At 47.8% G+C, this 17,068-nt stretch overlaps 2 protein-coding genes and 4 non-coding genes across 7 annotated transcripts in view; 1 reads left to right on the forward strand and 5 right to left on the reverse strand.

Annotated features, from left to right (window-relative positions):
* Positions 1 to 17,068, reverse strand: part of cdadc1 (cytidine and dCMP deaminase domain containing 1) — a 123,379-nt gene that overhangs the window by 33,068 nt on the left and 73,243 nt on the right. The gene's annotated exons all lie outside the window — the stretch shown is intronic.
* The window catches only part of LOC127595803 (fibroblast growth factor 14-like), a 74,716-nt gene that overhangs the window by 4,353 nt on the left and 53,295 nt on the right, over positions 1 to 17,068 (forward strand). The gene's annotated exons all lie outside the window — the stretch shown is intronic.
* On the reverse strand, positions 16,021 to 16,095 carry trnat-ugu (transfer RNA threonine (anticodon UGU)). The gene has a single exon. It is a non-coding gene; the product is annotated as a tRNA-Thr (tRNA).
* Positions 16,310 to 16,382, reverse strand: trnat-ugu (transfer RNA threonine (anticodon UGU)). The gene has a single exon. It is a non-coding gene; the product is annotated as a tRNA-Thr (tRNA).
* On the reverse strand, positions 16,602 to 16,674 carry trnat-agu (transfer RNA threonine (anticodon AGU)). The gene has a single exon. It is a non-coding gene; the product is annotated as a tRNA-Thr (tRNA).
* Positions 16,893 to 16,965, reverse strand: trnat-ugu (transfer RNA threonine (anticodon UGU)). Its single transcript has one exon. It is a non-coding gene; the product is annotated as a tRNA-Thr (tRNA).

Genomic DNA, 17,068 nt, shown 5'->3' on the forward strand with positions numbered 1-17,068 from the left:
AGAGTCTCCTCCTTGATGAATGTCGTGGCCAAAAAATGCTGAAAAAGGTCCACATCAAGTCCACATGACGTAACAACAAACACAAAGTGACAAAAGAAACACAAGAACAACAAAAAAAGCAAGGCTCATGAGAGCACTTGCTGACGGCTGCCTACTCGGGCACCATCTTGACTTCAATGATGTCAAAAATGTTGTGTTGAACGTTTGGTCATTTTTGAAACAAATGAATACATTTGTTAAAAATAAAAATACCCCAAAAATGCAGGGTGAGAAGCTCGGTGTCACCTTGCATGGTGGTGTTGGACCCCAAAAAGCAGGCAGGAGAGAGGAGCAGGGTGTATTTGAAGATGTGTATTGATAAAACACAGAAAACTAAATCCAAAGCAAACAAAGTCCAAAGTAACAAACAAAATCATGACTGAAGATAAAACATAACATCAACCAAAACATGACTCAAACAAACATGACAGTAGCAAAAGCAACAATGACACTCGGTCATCCGGGAGGGGCTCAGAGTCGAGCCACTTCTCCTCCACGTCGAGAGGAGCCAGATGAGGTGGGTCGGGCATCTGATTAGGTGGGATGCCTCCTGGAGGCCGCCTTGGAGAGGTGTTTTGTGAATGCCCCACCAGTAGGAAACCCCTGGGACGACCCAGGACACGCTGGAGAGACTATGTATCACGAGTGGCCTGGGAACGCCTCGGGATCCCCCTGGAAGAACTGGAGCAAGTGACTTGGGAGAGGGAAGTCTGGGCTTCCCTGCTAAAGCTGTTGCCCTCGCGACCCGGCCCCGGATAAGCAGTAGAAAATGGATGAATGCATTGATAAAAATGCAGGGGACGGGGGGGGGGAGGCGGGGTTAATAGCATTTTACGGGGGATTCAGCCCCTCTAGAATCAGCCTAACAACACCACTGCCGTTAGACAAGTTGATTTGGTAATGCTCTAAAGAGCATATAAATAGTTGGGACGTGACTCAGTTGAGTGACCAAGCAGCCCTATTTTGGGAAGCAAATAAGGTTACGTTTTCCCGTTAGCGCTTCAGTCAATTCTATTTTCTGAAGGCGCGGCATGTCTCCCGTCTCGACTTCTGAAACACCCACCAGCAAAACTGCTGAAAAGTCGCATAGCCACCGAAGAGGTGTGACACATTGAATTCAGAGGCTGTCTGCAACTACCAAATTGTGGACTTTCCCTGAGAAATACAAATTCCAATGAGGCCCGTTTCGAATAAGTTTTTCAACGTGATATTGACTTTAGATCTGGAAGTTAGGTACTGATTGTCCCCAGCGATTTGCGCGGCTCATCTAACAGGGTACTGATTGAATCAGTGTACAATGCTCATGACTTAAAATTTGGAACTAAACCAAAAACCCAAGCTCCCAGAGGCTGCCTAGCACCGGCAGTCAATGGCGCCGACATTCCTCCTATTCAAAATCTGTGCTGGTACAGGCGAGAAGGCTTTATTACAGCTGCCGCTGGTGTGAAAGCGCTGTATAAATCAGGATGAATAGTATTGTAAAGACGCGTGGTTTATGGCCGACCTGGCATTGGATAGATTCCTTCTCAATTCCCCAATTGCAATCACTGTACGACCGGCACCCGGTGCCATGTCATAGGTGCTTTCCATCCTCAGGCAAATGGGCCTCGGCTCCATCCTCGGCCGTGATCCTGAGGATGATGAGTGCTTCAGATAATGGGATGACTGCTTTCTGTGTGCCAAGTGATCATTAAAAAAGTGACACGGTGTCAGTGATTCAGCCATTCAGGTTACAAAAGGCGTGCGTTTGAGGAAGCCTTGTTACACTTTGAAGACTTGGTGTCATCCTGGCTAACCAGTGATGGCGCCATTCATTGTGAAAGAGTCGGTGTCATGCGTCCCACGTGGCGTGACCTAGATTGGAGACGCGCCCTTTTATAGCCCACGGCCGTATATGTGCACATGCTCGCTTGCCTTCTCTGGAGAGTTGCCATCAAGGCGACACGCTTCATATTTTATTCAAATGCTCACGCGTTAAGCAATGCCGTTTGTGCCAGCTCTGACTCTTGCAGCCAGAAAGCTGCTCGCTCACCAAGTCCGCTCCCCCCATGTTTGCTTTGCATGTGGACAAATATCAGATTAGATGGCAAAGCTGCAGCTTTTCCCTGCAGCTTCGCTGGAGCTGCTGCGGTGCTGAGCTGACAGGCTACTGACAACCATAGTGATGTGTGTCCTCTCTTCCAATCCCAAAGAGATGGCGGGCATGTGTGTTAGCCTGAGCGTGTGTGCGTGCGTCTGTGTGTGTGTGTGTGTGTGTGTTTGTGTGTGTCAGTGAGCTCATTACTTTGTCCGTGCAGCCTGACTCTGCAGAAAAACACAGCATGACTTTGCTGGGCTGTACTTCCACTGATACATCACACACACACACACAAACACGCACACGCACACGCGCACACGCACACGCGCGCACACACACACACACACACACACACACACACACACACACATACACACACACACACACACACACACACACACGCGCACACGCACACGCACACGCACACGCGCACACACACACAGAGGCCAGGGCATCTATGTACACCACCAAAAGTACAAGCTCTCAGTTTATAATGATCTAAAGTCCTTGTGCATGGATCCTGTTTCTTTGTCTTGGCACCAGTTGCGCCTTGCTAGAGAAATTTTTAAGGACAGTATTCATCTCAGGGGATTTTCCGAGTGCGTTGATGGTAAATGAAAGCAAGGCGATGCTATCATTTTCAAGGTCGTCCGCATACACGTGTGTGAGAAGGTTTCTGTCCGAGCAGGAGAGAGTGCTGAGTGATATTTTTCCAAGGCCAACTGAAAGAGCGGCAAGCATCAAAGGCTCCACAAGGAGGTGTTTTGACAGACATGGTGATAAGAAGCTGGGAAACGTGCCCGTACTTTCAGATCCAACCACCTCCTCCATTCAGATCACGATCTCCTCTGCATGCCTCGCCACCGTGGGAAGCTTTTGGCCCCGAAATAAAACACACCATATTGTTATTTATTATGCAGGACTTTGCAAGTCTCTTACCAACTGGCTGGGAGAAAAGTGTTGGATTGATGATGTCGTCAAGGTGTGGGGAGGCGGCCCGGGCTGTCCAGACACTGTGTCGATCACTCACACTTGAACTCAGGCTTCGTTCACCTTTTGCCCGATGACAGCCGTGTGCGACATCACCGCGTTTGTGGGAGGCCCCGATCGGGACTTGAAGAGCATGATGCTGTCAGTTGCTCTGTGTGTGTCAGTCATGGACTTTGAGTTCATCCTAAAAGTTGCAGAGAGGCGCATACGGGCTGCTTTAAATCAAACGGAACCGGGTAAGGGACTCTTTTTAATGTGGGGTGGAAAAAGGTGCCTTTGTCTATCTGACGACGGAATCGCCAAAACAGAACGCTCTTCCTTGATAGTATCAACAGGTGAAAACTTAAGGCGCACAAAATGCTAAGTGGATACAATGTGTGTGTTTATGTCTGTTATTTGTGTGTGCGGTGTGCACTTTTTTCCAAACTTGTCCAACTGTGAATTATCATTGACATGTTGTTGGACAAATGGCGTAATGCTTTGAAAATCATTATGACTCCAGATATGATAGCAACCTGGGGATAAGAGCAAAATACTGCCCATGTTGAAAATATTTGAATGCTTTGTAAACTTAAGTGAAAGATTGTCACAATTCTTCAAAAATCTGAACAGCTCACTCAAAAGGCCGTCACGAGTGTTAGGCATCGATTCCGGTTCCCATTCTGGCTCATTCTTGATTCCGGTATCAAAAAAATCTCAATTCAGATTCTTAAAAAGCAAAAAGCAAAAAGCAAAACAAAAGGGAGCTGACGAGACTTATTTTGGAGATGAAAGCAAAAGTGTTTTAATTTCAGGATTTGGGGGGAAAACTTAACTATGCGTCTCTCAAGGGACATTTTTAACCGCTATGTTAATATCAAACCTATGAACTTGAATTCCCCCCACAAGAGAGCGTTCTGTTTGAGAACATGAAAACAATCCAATAATGCAGCAGGTACTTCCAACATGCTTCTGAAGGCCAGTTAACCGAGTGTTGCTTTTCTTGAGAAAAAAAACACACAAAAGCTTCATTTTAGAGGCACAGAAGGAAAATGTCAATTTTAGCAGTCCACGCCCACATTTGCTGTCTACATGCGTGTAGCTGTGTATTAAAAGGTCATTATTAGCTGGGGCATTTGCATTAGTGTGTTGAGCCACTGTTGTAGTTCCAGCCGACCTTGTTTAACACTTTCATACGCCCTGTTACCTGATAATATGATACGCTGTCCACTGTAGTAACCGCTGTCCCTGAAAGGGTTCATAATGTCAGCATTTGCACTTGCCCGGTTATTCCTTTGGTGCGGGCGATGTGGCACGAGGCTGATGGTCGGAGCCGGAATGTCGAAGATGGGACACTCTCTCAATACTGTTCTGTGTATGGGGAGATGTTTTAGTACCTTTGAAGTGTCCCCTTCTTTGATAGGTTTTAGTGATGAGTCGCACTGAGCATGTCACGTCCCGTGTTTGCCAGCAGGGGGCAGGCTTTTCCTGCCTACCGCCGACACACCTGTCACCCATCTAGGACTGATTACACAGGCTTTATCTTTGTGCTCGGACAGTTGACTTACTGCCGGAGTATTCAACGCCGTGCCAACTCTCTCGATTATTGCCCAAATCTATTCGTTGCCGTGTAGCCTTGTGACTGTGATTGCGCGTCGTTTAATCCACTATTGTCAATTCCTAATTGTTACCAACTATATTCCTTGCCATTTTCTCGCAAGCGTTTTCTGTTACTTCCTTTTATTCCTGGTCCTGATTTTGACCAGCGTTTTCTGTTTGTTGCTCCCGGACGGGTATTTTGTGTTTGTATTAAAACTCATTTGTTCTCGGACCATCTTTTCTCTGTCTGCTATTTCGGGGATCCACCTCATTACCTTGTTGTGCGCGAAGCGATCATTTTATCGCTTCGGGCACAACGTGACAGAATACTCCGGCCACCATGGATCCCGCAGACTTAGAAAAGATTTTTTCCGTTCTGTCCTGCCGAGAGCAACAGTTAAGTCAGCAGGGCCAAGCCATTTCGGAAATCAGCAGCGCGGTTTCCATGCTGGCTCACAGGTTCGATGATTTCGAACCCCGTCTTGTACGGGTGGAGGAACGGAGAGCACCTCCCTCCGTGATTCGTCCTGCCACCCCTGAGGCACCCGCATCATTTCCCACAATGATGAGGGAGCCTTCGCTTCCACACCCCCCACGTTACGGGGGTGAGCACGGGCAGTGTGGGTACTTCCTCCACCAGTGCTCGCTCGTTTTCGACCAGCAACCTTACCTCTATGCTACTGACGCCGCGAAGGTGGCATATATTATGAGCCTGTTGACAGGTCCGGCGGCGTCATGGGCGATGGCGACAAGCGACGCGAAGCCGAGCCTCCGGTCTTCATTCCACGGCTTCGTGGCGGCGTTTCGCCGGGTGTTCCACCATCCCGTGCGGGGCAGAGAGGCTGAGGGCCGGCTACTTGAACTCCACCAGGGGAGGCGATCGGTGGCGGACTACTCCATCGAGTTCCAGATTCTGGCCGCCCAGAGTGGCTACGGCGACCGGGCGCTGTGCGGACTGTTTCGCCGTGGATTAAACACCGAACTCAAGGATGAGCTGGCGACTCGCGACCACAGCTCCAACCTGGAGGAGTTAATCGAGCTCTCCCTGCGATTGGACAACCGCCTGAGAGAGAGAAACCGGGAGCGGGGAGGTGATCGTTCTCCGTCCCGGTGTGCCACGTACTGCGGGGAGGAGCCGATGCAGCTGGGTGGCGAAAACGTTGGACCGGAGCAGAGACGGCGCCGATTCAACGATCGGGCTCGGTCTGACAGCTGTCAACGAGGACCTCATGCTGCTCCCAGCCGACCGGAACATTCCCCATCCTCGCCCTCCAAAAACTGTGAGTCCCGACCCCGCGCAGAGTCCCCCACGCCTCGGCGAACTGACTCCCGGCCGGGACACACCGGGAGACTGGAACTCGAGGGGGAGATATTTGAGGGGCCCCGGTCGCGGCGGGTTAGGGCTCTGATAGACTCGGGGGCTGATGGTTGTTTTATGGATACCGACTTCGCCGCCGACCTGGGCTGTTATGTCGAGAAGTTGGCCGATAAAAAGCGGGTTTGTGATCTCGATGGACGCCTCCTGGGGGTCGTGACGCAAAGAACAGAACCACTAAAACTAAAATTATCCGGTAACCATGTTGAGCATCTACGGTTCGATTTATTGCAGTGCCGTAACGCTCCGGTTATTCTCGGCTTGCCCTGGCTCAGGACTCACAACCCCGTAATTTCCTGGGAGCGTCCGGCAATAGAGAGTTGGAGCCGGAACTGTTATGAACGTTGTCTAGGATCAGCCGTAGGGCAGCACGAACGCGCCGGTGACGACATCCCCGAAACTATCTGCCTTGACGGAGTGCCAGACTGCTATCATGACTTGCGTCAAGTGTTCAGCAAGGATCGCGCACGCTCTTTGCCCCCGCACCGACCCTACGATTGCGCCATAGACCTGCGGGCGGGCGCTCCGTTGCCAACCTCACGGCTGTATCAGGTGTCTAAACCCGAGCGCGAGGCACTGACGGAATACATTAACAGCTCGCTCGCTGCAGGTCTAATTAGACCATCGCGATCGCCGTTAGGTGCGGGGTTTTTCTTTGTTGGAAAGAAGGACAAATCCCTGCGACCGTGCGTGGATTATCGGGGTCTGAACGACATCACAGTAAAAAATAAGTATCCGCTACCATTGCTAGACTCCGCCTTCGCCCCTTTACAGTCAGCCACAGTCTTTTCAAAATTAGATTTACGCAGTGCCTACCACCTGGTTCGCATCCGGAAAGGTGACGAGTGGAAGACTGCTTTTAAGACCCCGCTCGGCCATTTTGAATATCTGGTTATGCCCTTCGGGCTGACAAATGCCCCCGCCGTTTTTCAGAATCTCATCAACGACGTGTTGAGAGACATGCTGAACATTTTCTGTTTCGTCTATCTCGACGATATTTTAATTTTTTCTCAATCAATGCAAGAACACAAGCGACACGTCAGGCTGGTATTGCAGCGTTTATTAGAGAACAAGCTCTTCGTCAAGGCAGAGAAGTGTGAATTCCATGTACCTGTCATCTCCTTTCTGGGGTTTATAATTGAGCAGGGCAAGCTGAGAGCAGACCCCACCAAGACGGAGGCGGTGACGAACTGGCCAACGCCGACTAACCGGAAGGAGTTGCAACGCTTCTTGGGGTTCGCTAACTTCTACCGTCGTTTTATTCGCAACTACAGCCAAAAGGTACTCCCGTTGACCCGTCTGACGTCCACAAAAGTCCCATTCAAATGGGATTCGGCTGCGGGGTCGGCATTTTCCAGCCTAAAGGCCGCATTCACAAATCCCCCGGTACTGCAACATCCTAACCCGGACTTCCCGTTCATCGTAGAGGTGGACGCCTCGGATTCGGGGGTCGGGGCCGTTCTGTCCCAGCGTTCCCCGGTCGACCAGAAATTGCACCCCTGCGCCTTTTTCTCTCGTCGACTCAGTACAGCAGAGTCCAACTACGACGTGGGCAATCGTGAACTGCTAGCTGTAATCGTCGCCCTACAGGAATGGCGCCACTGGCTCGAGGGGACTAAGGAACCGTTCACGGTCTACACCGACCACAAGAACTTGGAATATCTCCGCTCTGCTAAAAGACTCAACCCCCGTCAGGCCCGTTGGGCACTATTCTTAACCCGGTTTAATTTCATCCTCACATACTCTCCTGGCTCTAAGAACACCAAGCCCGATGCCCTTTCCCGTCTCCACGACCCCGTGGAGAGGGACCGGTCACCAGAGACCATCCTCCCGACCCGGTGCATCGTGGGGGCGTTGAGATGGGAGATCGAACAGAAGGTCCAGGAAGCCCTGGATGGTGTCCAGGTCCCGGCTGGATGCCCCGCAGGGAAGTTGTTTGTACCCCCACCTCTGCGCTCGGAGGTGTTGCAGTGGGGGCACGGGTCCAAGGTGGCCTGCCATCCTGGGGTGAACCGGACTGTGCATCTCGTCACCCAGCGGTTCTGGTGGCCGGAGCTTCGGAAGGATGTGGTGGACTATATCAATGCCTGCTCCGCCTGCGCCTGCGGCAAGGTCTCACATAGGCCTCCGGCAGGACTGCTCCGGCCATTGCCCATCCCTCCTCGACCTTGGTCACACATCGCCCTGGATTTCGTCACGGGCCTTCCTCCATCCCGGGGGCGGTCGGTCGTCCTCACCATCGTGGACCGGTTCTCTAAGGCGGCTCATTTTGTTCCGCTGTCTAAGTTGCCGTCTGCACTGGAGACCGCCGACCTCCTAGTCCAACACGTCTTCCGTCTCCATGGGATCCCGATGGACATCGTCTCGGACCGGGGGCCCCAGTTCGTGTCCCGCGTATGGAAGCGGTTCTGCCGATCCCTCGGGGCCACGGTCAGTCTGACCTCGGGATATCACCCCCAGTCCAACGGACAAGCCGAGCGTGCCAACCAGGATCTGGGGGCGGCCCTCCGCTGTGTATGCCTGCGCAGTCCCTCCTCCTGGGTCGACCATCTACCGTGGGTGGAGTACGCACACAACACCCTCGTCTCTTCAGCCACTGGTAGGTCCCCCTTCATGTCGGCCTACGGGTATCAACCGCCGCTGTTCCCGTCCCAGGAAGGACAGGTGGAGGTCCCGTCTGTGCAGCATCACCTCAAGCGAGCCCACCGCGTATGGAAAGAGGCCCGAGCTGCATTGGCCCGCACGGCGACCCGGAACCAGCAGATCGCAGACCGTCGTCGGCGCCCGGCACCTACTTACGTGGTGGGGCAGGAGGTGTGGCTGGCTACGAGGGATCTCCGCCTGGCCGGCACGTCCGCGAAACTGGGGCCCCGATTCACTGGACCGTTCGTGGTCGAGTCCATCGTCAGCCCCGTCACGGTCAGGCTCCGGCTGCCGCCCGCCATGAAGGTTCACCCCGTGTTCCACGTTTCCCTGCTCAAACCAGTGGTTTCCAGTCCCTTGGCTCCGCCTTCCGCTCCGCCCCCCCCTCCGCGGGTCGTCGACGGTGACCCGGTGTACACGGTTCGTACCATCCTGGACTCTCGGCGCAGGGGTAAGGGGTTCCAGTATCTGGTCGACTGGGAGGGCTACGGGCCTGAGGATCGGCAATGGGTGCCCCGCTCCTGGATCCTTGATCCGTCCCTTCTGCGCGACTTCCACGCAGCTCATCCGACCAAGCCGGGTAGGCCGCCGGGAGGCGTCCATTGAGGGGGGGGTACTGTCACGTCCCGTGTTTGCCAGCAGGGGGCAGGCTTTTCCTGCCTACCGCCGACACACCTGTCACCCATCTAGGACTGATTACACAGGCTTTATCTTTGTGCTCGGACAGTTGACTTACTGCCGGAGTATTCAACGCCGTGCCAACTCTCTCGATTATTGCCCAAATCTATTCGTTGCCGTGTAGCCTTGTGACTGTGATTGCGCGTCGTTTAATCCACTATTGTCAATTCCTAATTGTTACCAACTATATTCCTTGCCATTTTCTCGCAAGCGTTTTCTGTTACTTCCTTTTATTCCTGGTCCTGATTTTGACCAGCGTTTTCTGTTTGTTGCTCCCGGACGGGTATTTTGTGTTTGTATTAAAACTCATTTGTTCTCGGACCATCTTTTCTCTGTCTGCTATTTCGGGGATCCACCTCATTACCTTGTTGTGCGCGAAGCGATCATTTTATCGCTTCGGGCACAACGTGACAGAGCAGAAGACTGGCTTGATTACCATATATTTTTTTTGCCACTTCAGACAATTGAGAAAGGCAGCGGGAGCCAAACTGAGTTCCCTTTTTGAAGTATTTAACAATGTACTCACGCCAGGTTCGCGTCACTGTCAGTCAGTCTCGTTGCCGTGCGGTTCCTCAGAAATAATGCTGGGTTTTGTGAAAGCGCCAACAACAGAGCAAGCAGACACATTGGCTCAAGCATCGACAATATATTCACAAACTGTGGCGCAACTCGCTGGGCGCTGCCTCCCAGTCTCACTTCGGGCTGTGTTCGTCATGGTTCACACACTGCTCGCAATTTCACTTTGAATGCCCTCTTTACACCGATGTCCGGCGGTTGGAATTCATATGCTGTATGTTTTCTCACAGCCAGTGGCAGTTTCCGTTCATTACCGTGGCAACCAAGCTCAACTGTAAGAGCCGACTTCTCGCGCCCCATTGTGCCAATTGCTCCCGTGCTGGTCCTCTTCTCTGCAACGTGGTTCACATGTCGACAATTAGCAGCACCTCGTCCATTGGGCTGGACGTGTTTGTTGGCAATTTATTTTACTGCAGCAGGAGCGGAAGATGGCCAGCTTTGGCTTGTAATCCGCTGGATTTTGCTGCGTCACGATTGGCCTTGCCCAGATGCGTAAATGGCGGCGGTTCATAAAACGAAACCACCGAGCACCATGGATTCGTTGATCTTGAAATCTCTTACGACTGCTGGATTCCCATGTTCCTCCGACTAACTGATAGTTTGCAGTTTAAACTGTGCTTCGTGAGCATGTCTCTTCGTAGGCGCCATTTTCATTATCAGTCAGTCAAGCGGCGCGCTCATCAATGTGACACAACTCAGTGCATACACTAGAGTATGCACTGAGTTCCAAAATCTGCATAAACTAGTGTATGCACTGTCCAGTTGGGAGTGGGGGTGGGGGGACGTTTAAGTGCGCCTTATGGTTGTGGAAATACAAGCGTACTGTGATCTCCCCCACTCGCCTGTTCTCGCTTGCCGCTCAAGTTCCCCGTTTTCTGAGAATCATCTGGATGACTTATGTGATGACTGTAATGCAGAAGCCTGATTCTGCATATTTCTCATTAGAACTCGTATGGGACATCATTGAACTTCCCCTCACGAAAGATTTGTGCATCACCAATGTACTACATCGTTCGGACCGTAAGCCGTGACTTTTTTCTTAGCGCTTGGAGAAATTTACTTGATTCAAGCAGGACCATGTTCTTTTCTTAGCTTGTCTTGAATTGAATTTTTCGATGAGCTCCATGTTGACCTTTTTTAATCAACCACACCCTCAACATACCATAAACTTGTTTTATTATATGCCTATTTTGTTGCGGCGCTCGCAGCATTTTCCCATCTGTTACTTTTTGCACTTTTCACTTGTTTATTTCCTGCACTAAGGCTAGCCGTTTTATTTTCTTGAATTTGTATGTATTCTGTACTCTTTGAATGTGCAGCATTTAGTCTGGCAGATAGTCAGCAATTTTCCAAATGAGAGCTTTTTCCAAGCTGTTTGTTTGTAATAAATGTTCATTCAAAGTACTTTCAGCACATCATCATCGCTGTCATTATTGTTCGTGATTTTCTTCTATTTGACTTTCGTTTTGCTTGGGGTGGGTCGGAACAGGAAACATTGTGTGCGCATTTGGGTTGCTATTTTCGTCCGCATGCCCAGAAAACACCTGGATGATGGACAGAGATGACGTTGTTACCGATGGACATAGTATTTCATAGTAATGAGTACATTAATGATTACCAGTAAGTTAATCTTTGCAGTGTGAGACTGGAAAAAAATAGTCTGATTTTGTGGTATGGTGTTATTTATGATGCCGCATGAGTACAATAAAAGTGTTAAACAACATATTTTACTGAATAAACCTTGAGTACACAGCTGTTGATGTAATTACGTTCATTGTTAATGCATAGTTGTCAAACATTTCACCTTTAAATATTATACTATTGAGTATCAGAATTGATTATGAATATCAGTTAAAATTGAAAAATGGACTCCCATGATGAACGTTGACCGAACCCAAAATTAGTTACTGTGGTTTCCCATTGAGTAATCCAACAGACCCGAAAAACAGTTCCTGTTAATTTCTGAAATCCTTTTAAGTGGCAAGCCTAATGTTTGTATACAGTGGGAAACACCATAGATAGGCCATTGGAAATGGCCGGAACACAGAAAAATGAAACATCAAACTGTAGTCACCGACATATTCGCCTTGCTCTGTGGAAATTATTTTTTAGTTTTGCATTTTTCTTTTTTAATTAAGTGGGTGCAGGGTCTATTCTGGTGTGCTCAATACAGAATTTGATGGGATTTAACATGGTATGCTAATGGGGTCAGGATTCAGTAGCAATGGCTTTAGAGTTCAGGACTCTAGAAAAGCTGAATCAGAGATCTCTAGGTAGCAGAGAGGGTCACTAGTGCTGACTCGAGTCACAGTTTTGATGAATTGAAACTTGCCTTGGGAGATAAAAACTCTTGACTTCACTTGAATCTAGGAGTAGTGACCTGACCAAATTCACTGTTAGTCTTTTCATGTGTTTAATTTAAACCCTTTATGTACATTTCTAAACCTGCGCTTAACCTCAGCAAGCCCACGTTAGTCAACCAACGCGCGCTTGTTAAGATGCAGAGTTCGGGGGTTGATGGCATTCAGCCATTAGGTCTCAAGCCACCAATTGAAACAGTGAGTTAAAATTCAGGAAAAGAAAACTAATGGTTTTAAAATGGGTTCAATTTCAGTTCTTTTCAACAAGAATTTGGGTTAATAAATGTAATTTCCATAACTTTAAGTTCAAAATAGTACATAGGTTGAACATGATTTTAAAAAAATGAATGACTGAAATAAATATATTCAAAGTACATTTTAGCACTCACACAGAAATGTGCAATGAGTTGCAATGTAAGTGTTGCAGTGGTAGTCCAGTTGAGAGGGTCCTCAGCCAAGATGGAAACATCGTGAGGCCAGATTGACTCAACGCAGACCCTTTCAAATCACATATTTAGCAAATTACGAAAAGGAAATGATTTATTGAAAATATACTTCGAGCAGACAGATATAGTCTAGCTGTCGTTTTTTTTGGTGGGGTAGACAAGCTAAAGATATTGGGAGTCAATCAAATTGGGATTTGATTGACATTCATATATTAACCTGCATGAGTACTATCGAATTGTGGCATGAAATAGTGTTGAATTGGACTGCAATATCTTGAGATGTTATACTGTACATACAGACACATACCAAATAGGTCAACTGTCCAGTAATAGTGCTATTTTACCTTATCACGGTTCATACTCTTTTTTTTTTTTTAATAAATATTTTTTCATAACTTTTGAATTACTTTTCCGAAACGTTTGAGTTAATTACTATGACTGAAAAAGTAACACTTTCCAGGCATTTTGTTCGTAAATACAATTACCGGTATTCAGAATCCACCTTGAGCAAAGAATAGGAGTGGGCTTTGATTGCATTTGAACGAGTCCATTTTTGTTGTTCACCTTCATTGTACCATCTTACCGTACTTACTGACTTTATATGCTGGGCAATCAGACATCATTCACTGAGGTTTGATGCCAAGGTCAGTTGAGTACCGACTGCTCCCATTATGGTGCTAAATGTGGTGACGTGATTTTGCTGATGCTCATTGCAGGGGCAGATCCAATGAAGTGGGATACAAGACCACTGGCCACCCCACCATCTTGAAAAATCATTGACTCATTGATTTATTATGCCCTTTGTGGCTGCACAGAACTCCCATCAATTTAAGTGTGTCACCGATTCACGTTTCAGAAATGTTTGCACACTCTTGAGTTGTGCGACCCTGAAATAAGGGCGTGAGTGTGAAGCGGTTGGGATGAAGATCAGCACCTCCAAATCTGAAACCATGGTCCTCAGTCGAAAAAGGGTGAAGTGCCCCCTCCGGGTCGGGGGAGGAGATCTTGCCCCAAGTGGAGGAGTTCAAGTATCTTGGGGTCTTTTTCACGAGTGGGGGCAGTCCCTGTCAAATCTTGCAAGGCGCATATCGTCTTGGAGACTAAGGCTGTGTCCAAATTCACAGGTTGCATCCGCGTTTTCGTCCGAATGACGTCACTTCGGGCGCAACTCGACCGCACTTGCTTTGCAAATTCTAGAAAGTCAATTTGCAGGCTGGATCCTTCACTGCCTTCAAATTTTCCTCCTCGTGTAGCCTCCGTGGACCACTTAACCACCGCTATGGTGACAGGCTTAATGGGAATTTGTCCACCACATGCGGTCCAGTTGCGCTAAAAGTGACGTCATGCAGCCAGAAATGTGGCCTCTGAATTTGGACATAGCCTTAAACATTTTTTCTCTTCTATGGAAGTCCAAAGGGGTCAAAATTAACTCGATAAAAACAGCATTTTGAAACATTTTGTTACATGACAGAGAAATATACAATCTGGCAATTAATTTGTAAGATAAGATAATATAATTAGGAAATACGTTCTTCCTATTCTTCACAAGCAGTGAGACGGGCTGCACACGAGATGCGCTCAAATCTATCCAGCTGCGCTGCAGGATAGGAGTGGAATAGGAATCCAGCTAAGACGTTGACATTACTTTGTAATTGAATGATGTCAAAGTGGGCTTTGGCTCTTCAAATTCCTCCGGTTAAATTTCATTTTAACAACAACATTGGATTAAATCATCTGATCGAGAGTGGTATCTAACGCTTATTTCAATAATTCATTTCGCCTTTGTAAGGCAAGTGACTATTTCGATGACTCACATTTCACAGGCAACACATCGTCGCAAAACTTAAAAGTATTGCAGAAGGGTTTTTATCGAAAAATGTGTGCAGTGAATCGAATACTGATCAAGATAGTAGCGCAACACAAGACTTCTTCAAAAACAACATGTACCTCCTCCATTGAAAGATGACGTTTCAGAAAGTATTTGTCCCATTTCGCAACAGAAAATACCGAATACAATAAAAACCTAAAATTTTGAAGTCCCCTGGAACGGAAATGTTCCCGTGGGTGTTCAATAAAAACTTGAAGGAAGAATTAACACCTGTACGACACAATATGTCATATCGAGTGGAGAAACACCCAAATCATGGTTGGAAGCCATCACATCAGTCTTGCAAAAAGAAGCATTCAATGTCGCGTGCACACAGGCCGGTGTGTTTATGATGCAATGATCTAATGATGCTTTCAAGCATAATGGAAGAAAGGATACAAACATTTATAACTGATTAGATTAAACTCATCTAACTGGGTTCATTGTGGGTAGACAGAAGAGGTAAGATTGGGCCTAAAAAAAATCCAGCCTGACGCAACCCGGCCCGCGGGGATTAATGCCCACCCCTGCCCGAGCCCGACCAATTAACTTGATTTGCAGGCCCGAGCCCGAAGCAAACCCCAAATTTCATATTTTATTTGTGAGGACTCGGGTGGGGTGATTTATGAAAACAAATTGAAGCCTGTCTTTTGTAATAAAATGTAATCTGACCCGACCCGAATTAGGACCCGGGTCGGTCCTAAAATGTCTCTCAGCTTTTCTCTCTTAAAAGTGCCGCGCTAGATTCTTAAGGGCGCACTGCTGCTGTGGTATATGGCCCAATTTTCAACCCATCAAAATGACGGATGGCCTTACATTTTTCTCGTCAACTCTTTTAAAAAATGTGTCAATGATGGAAAATTGTAGGTTAATGTACCATTTGCAGAAACAAAAATATAAAAGATGTAAATGTTTATATAGTCTTGTTTAAGAATCTAGCGTGACACTTTGAGGGAGAAGCAGAAAGACAAAGAAGAACAATGACGGGTGTATAATAGACAGAGACAGGAAGGAGTTCTTTGAATTGTCATTGCAAGAGTTTAGTAGAGTATGTGTTGTGATGAGGCGACTTCTGTTTTTTTGCGAACCACGGTCTCTCATGGCCAAAACGATTCATGGCCTCGACACGAAACATATATTTATTTTTAAAAAGTCAGCGAGAGAGAAGCCCGGCCCAACTCATGGACCCTGGTTTACAAGACCAGTGCTCTGACCACTGAGCTATGAGGCCTTGCATGCTAGCTGGCCGTTATAATTTTTGTTCATGTGCTACGAAAATTAGAGCCTCAAAATAGTCTGGTCTCAGAAGACTCTTCCGGGAAAAGCCAAGTCCATACTGACAAGTACACAGATTTGCTTGACACAGATGACAGGAACTCAGTTACGTGTAATGAGGCCTCAGTGAGAATTGAACTCACGACTCCTGGTTTACAAGACCAGTGCTCTACCCACTGAGCTATGAGGTCTTGCAGACTCAGTGGCCGTTAACATGTTTGTTAACGTGCTACCAAAATCACAGCCTCAAAAGAATCGGGTGCTGAGCAGATTTTTCCGTGAAAAGCCAAGTCCATTGCTTGACTTGCAGTAGAAAGTTGAAGCAAAAGTAAGGTTCTCCAATTTTCACTGTCAAGTAAACAGACTAGCTTGACACACTTGTTAGGAATTCAGTAACATGTAATGAGGCCTCAGTGAGAATTGAACTCACGACCCCTGGTTTACAATACCAGTGCTCTAACCACTGAGCTACGAGGCCATGCTTGCTAGCTTGCCGTTAGCATTTTGGTTCACATGCTACCAAAATCCTAGCCTCAAAATAGTCGAATCCTCAGCAGATTTGTCTGTGATAAGCCAAGACCGTTGCTTGACTTGCAGTCGACAAATGAAGAAAAATAAAGCTCCCCACATTTGAAAATCGCTGTCAAGTAAACAGACTTGCTTGGGACACTTGTTAGGAATTCAGTAACAAGTAATGAGGCCTCAGTGAGAATTGAACTCATGACGCCTGGTTTACTAGACCAGTGCTCTAACAACTGAGCTATGAGGCCTTGCATGCTAGCTTGCCGTTAGCGTTTTTGTTCAAATGCTACCAAAATCCTAGCCTCAAAAATAGTCGAATCCTCTGCAGATTTGTCTGGGATAAGCCAAGTCCGTTGCTTGACTTGCAGTCGAGAAATGAAGAAATGTAACACTCCCCACATTTGAACATCGCCGTCAAGTACATAAACTTGCTTGACATAGGAACTCAGTTATACGCGATGAGATGAGGCCTCAGTGAGAATTGAACTCAGGACCGCTGGTTTACAAGACCAGTGCTCTGACCACTGAGCTATGAGGCCTTGCATGCTATCTTGCTGTTAGCATTTTTGTTCAAATGCTACAAAAATCCTAGCCTCAAAAATTGTCGAATGTTCAGCAGATTTGTCTGGGATAAGCCAAGTC

This window comes from Hippocampus zosterae, chromosome 2 (assembly GCF_025434085.1).
Source record: "Hippocampus zosterae strain Florida chromosome 2, ASM2543408v3, whole genome shotgun sequence".
In the NCBI taxonomy this organism is placed as follows: Eukaryota; Metazoa; Chordata; class Actinopteri; order Syngnathiformes; family Syngnathidae; genus Hippocampus; species Hippocampus zosterae.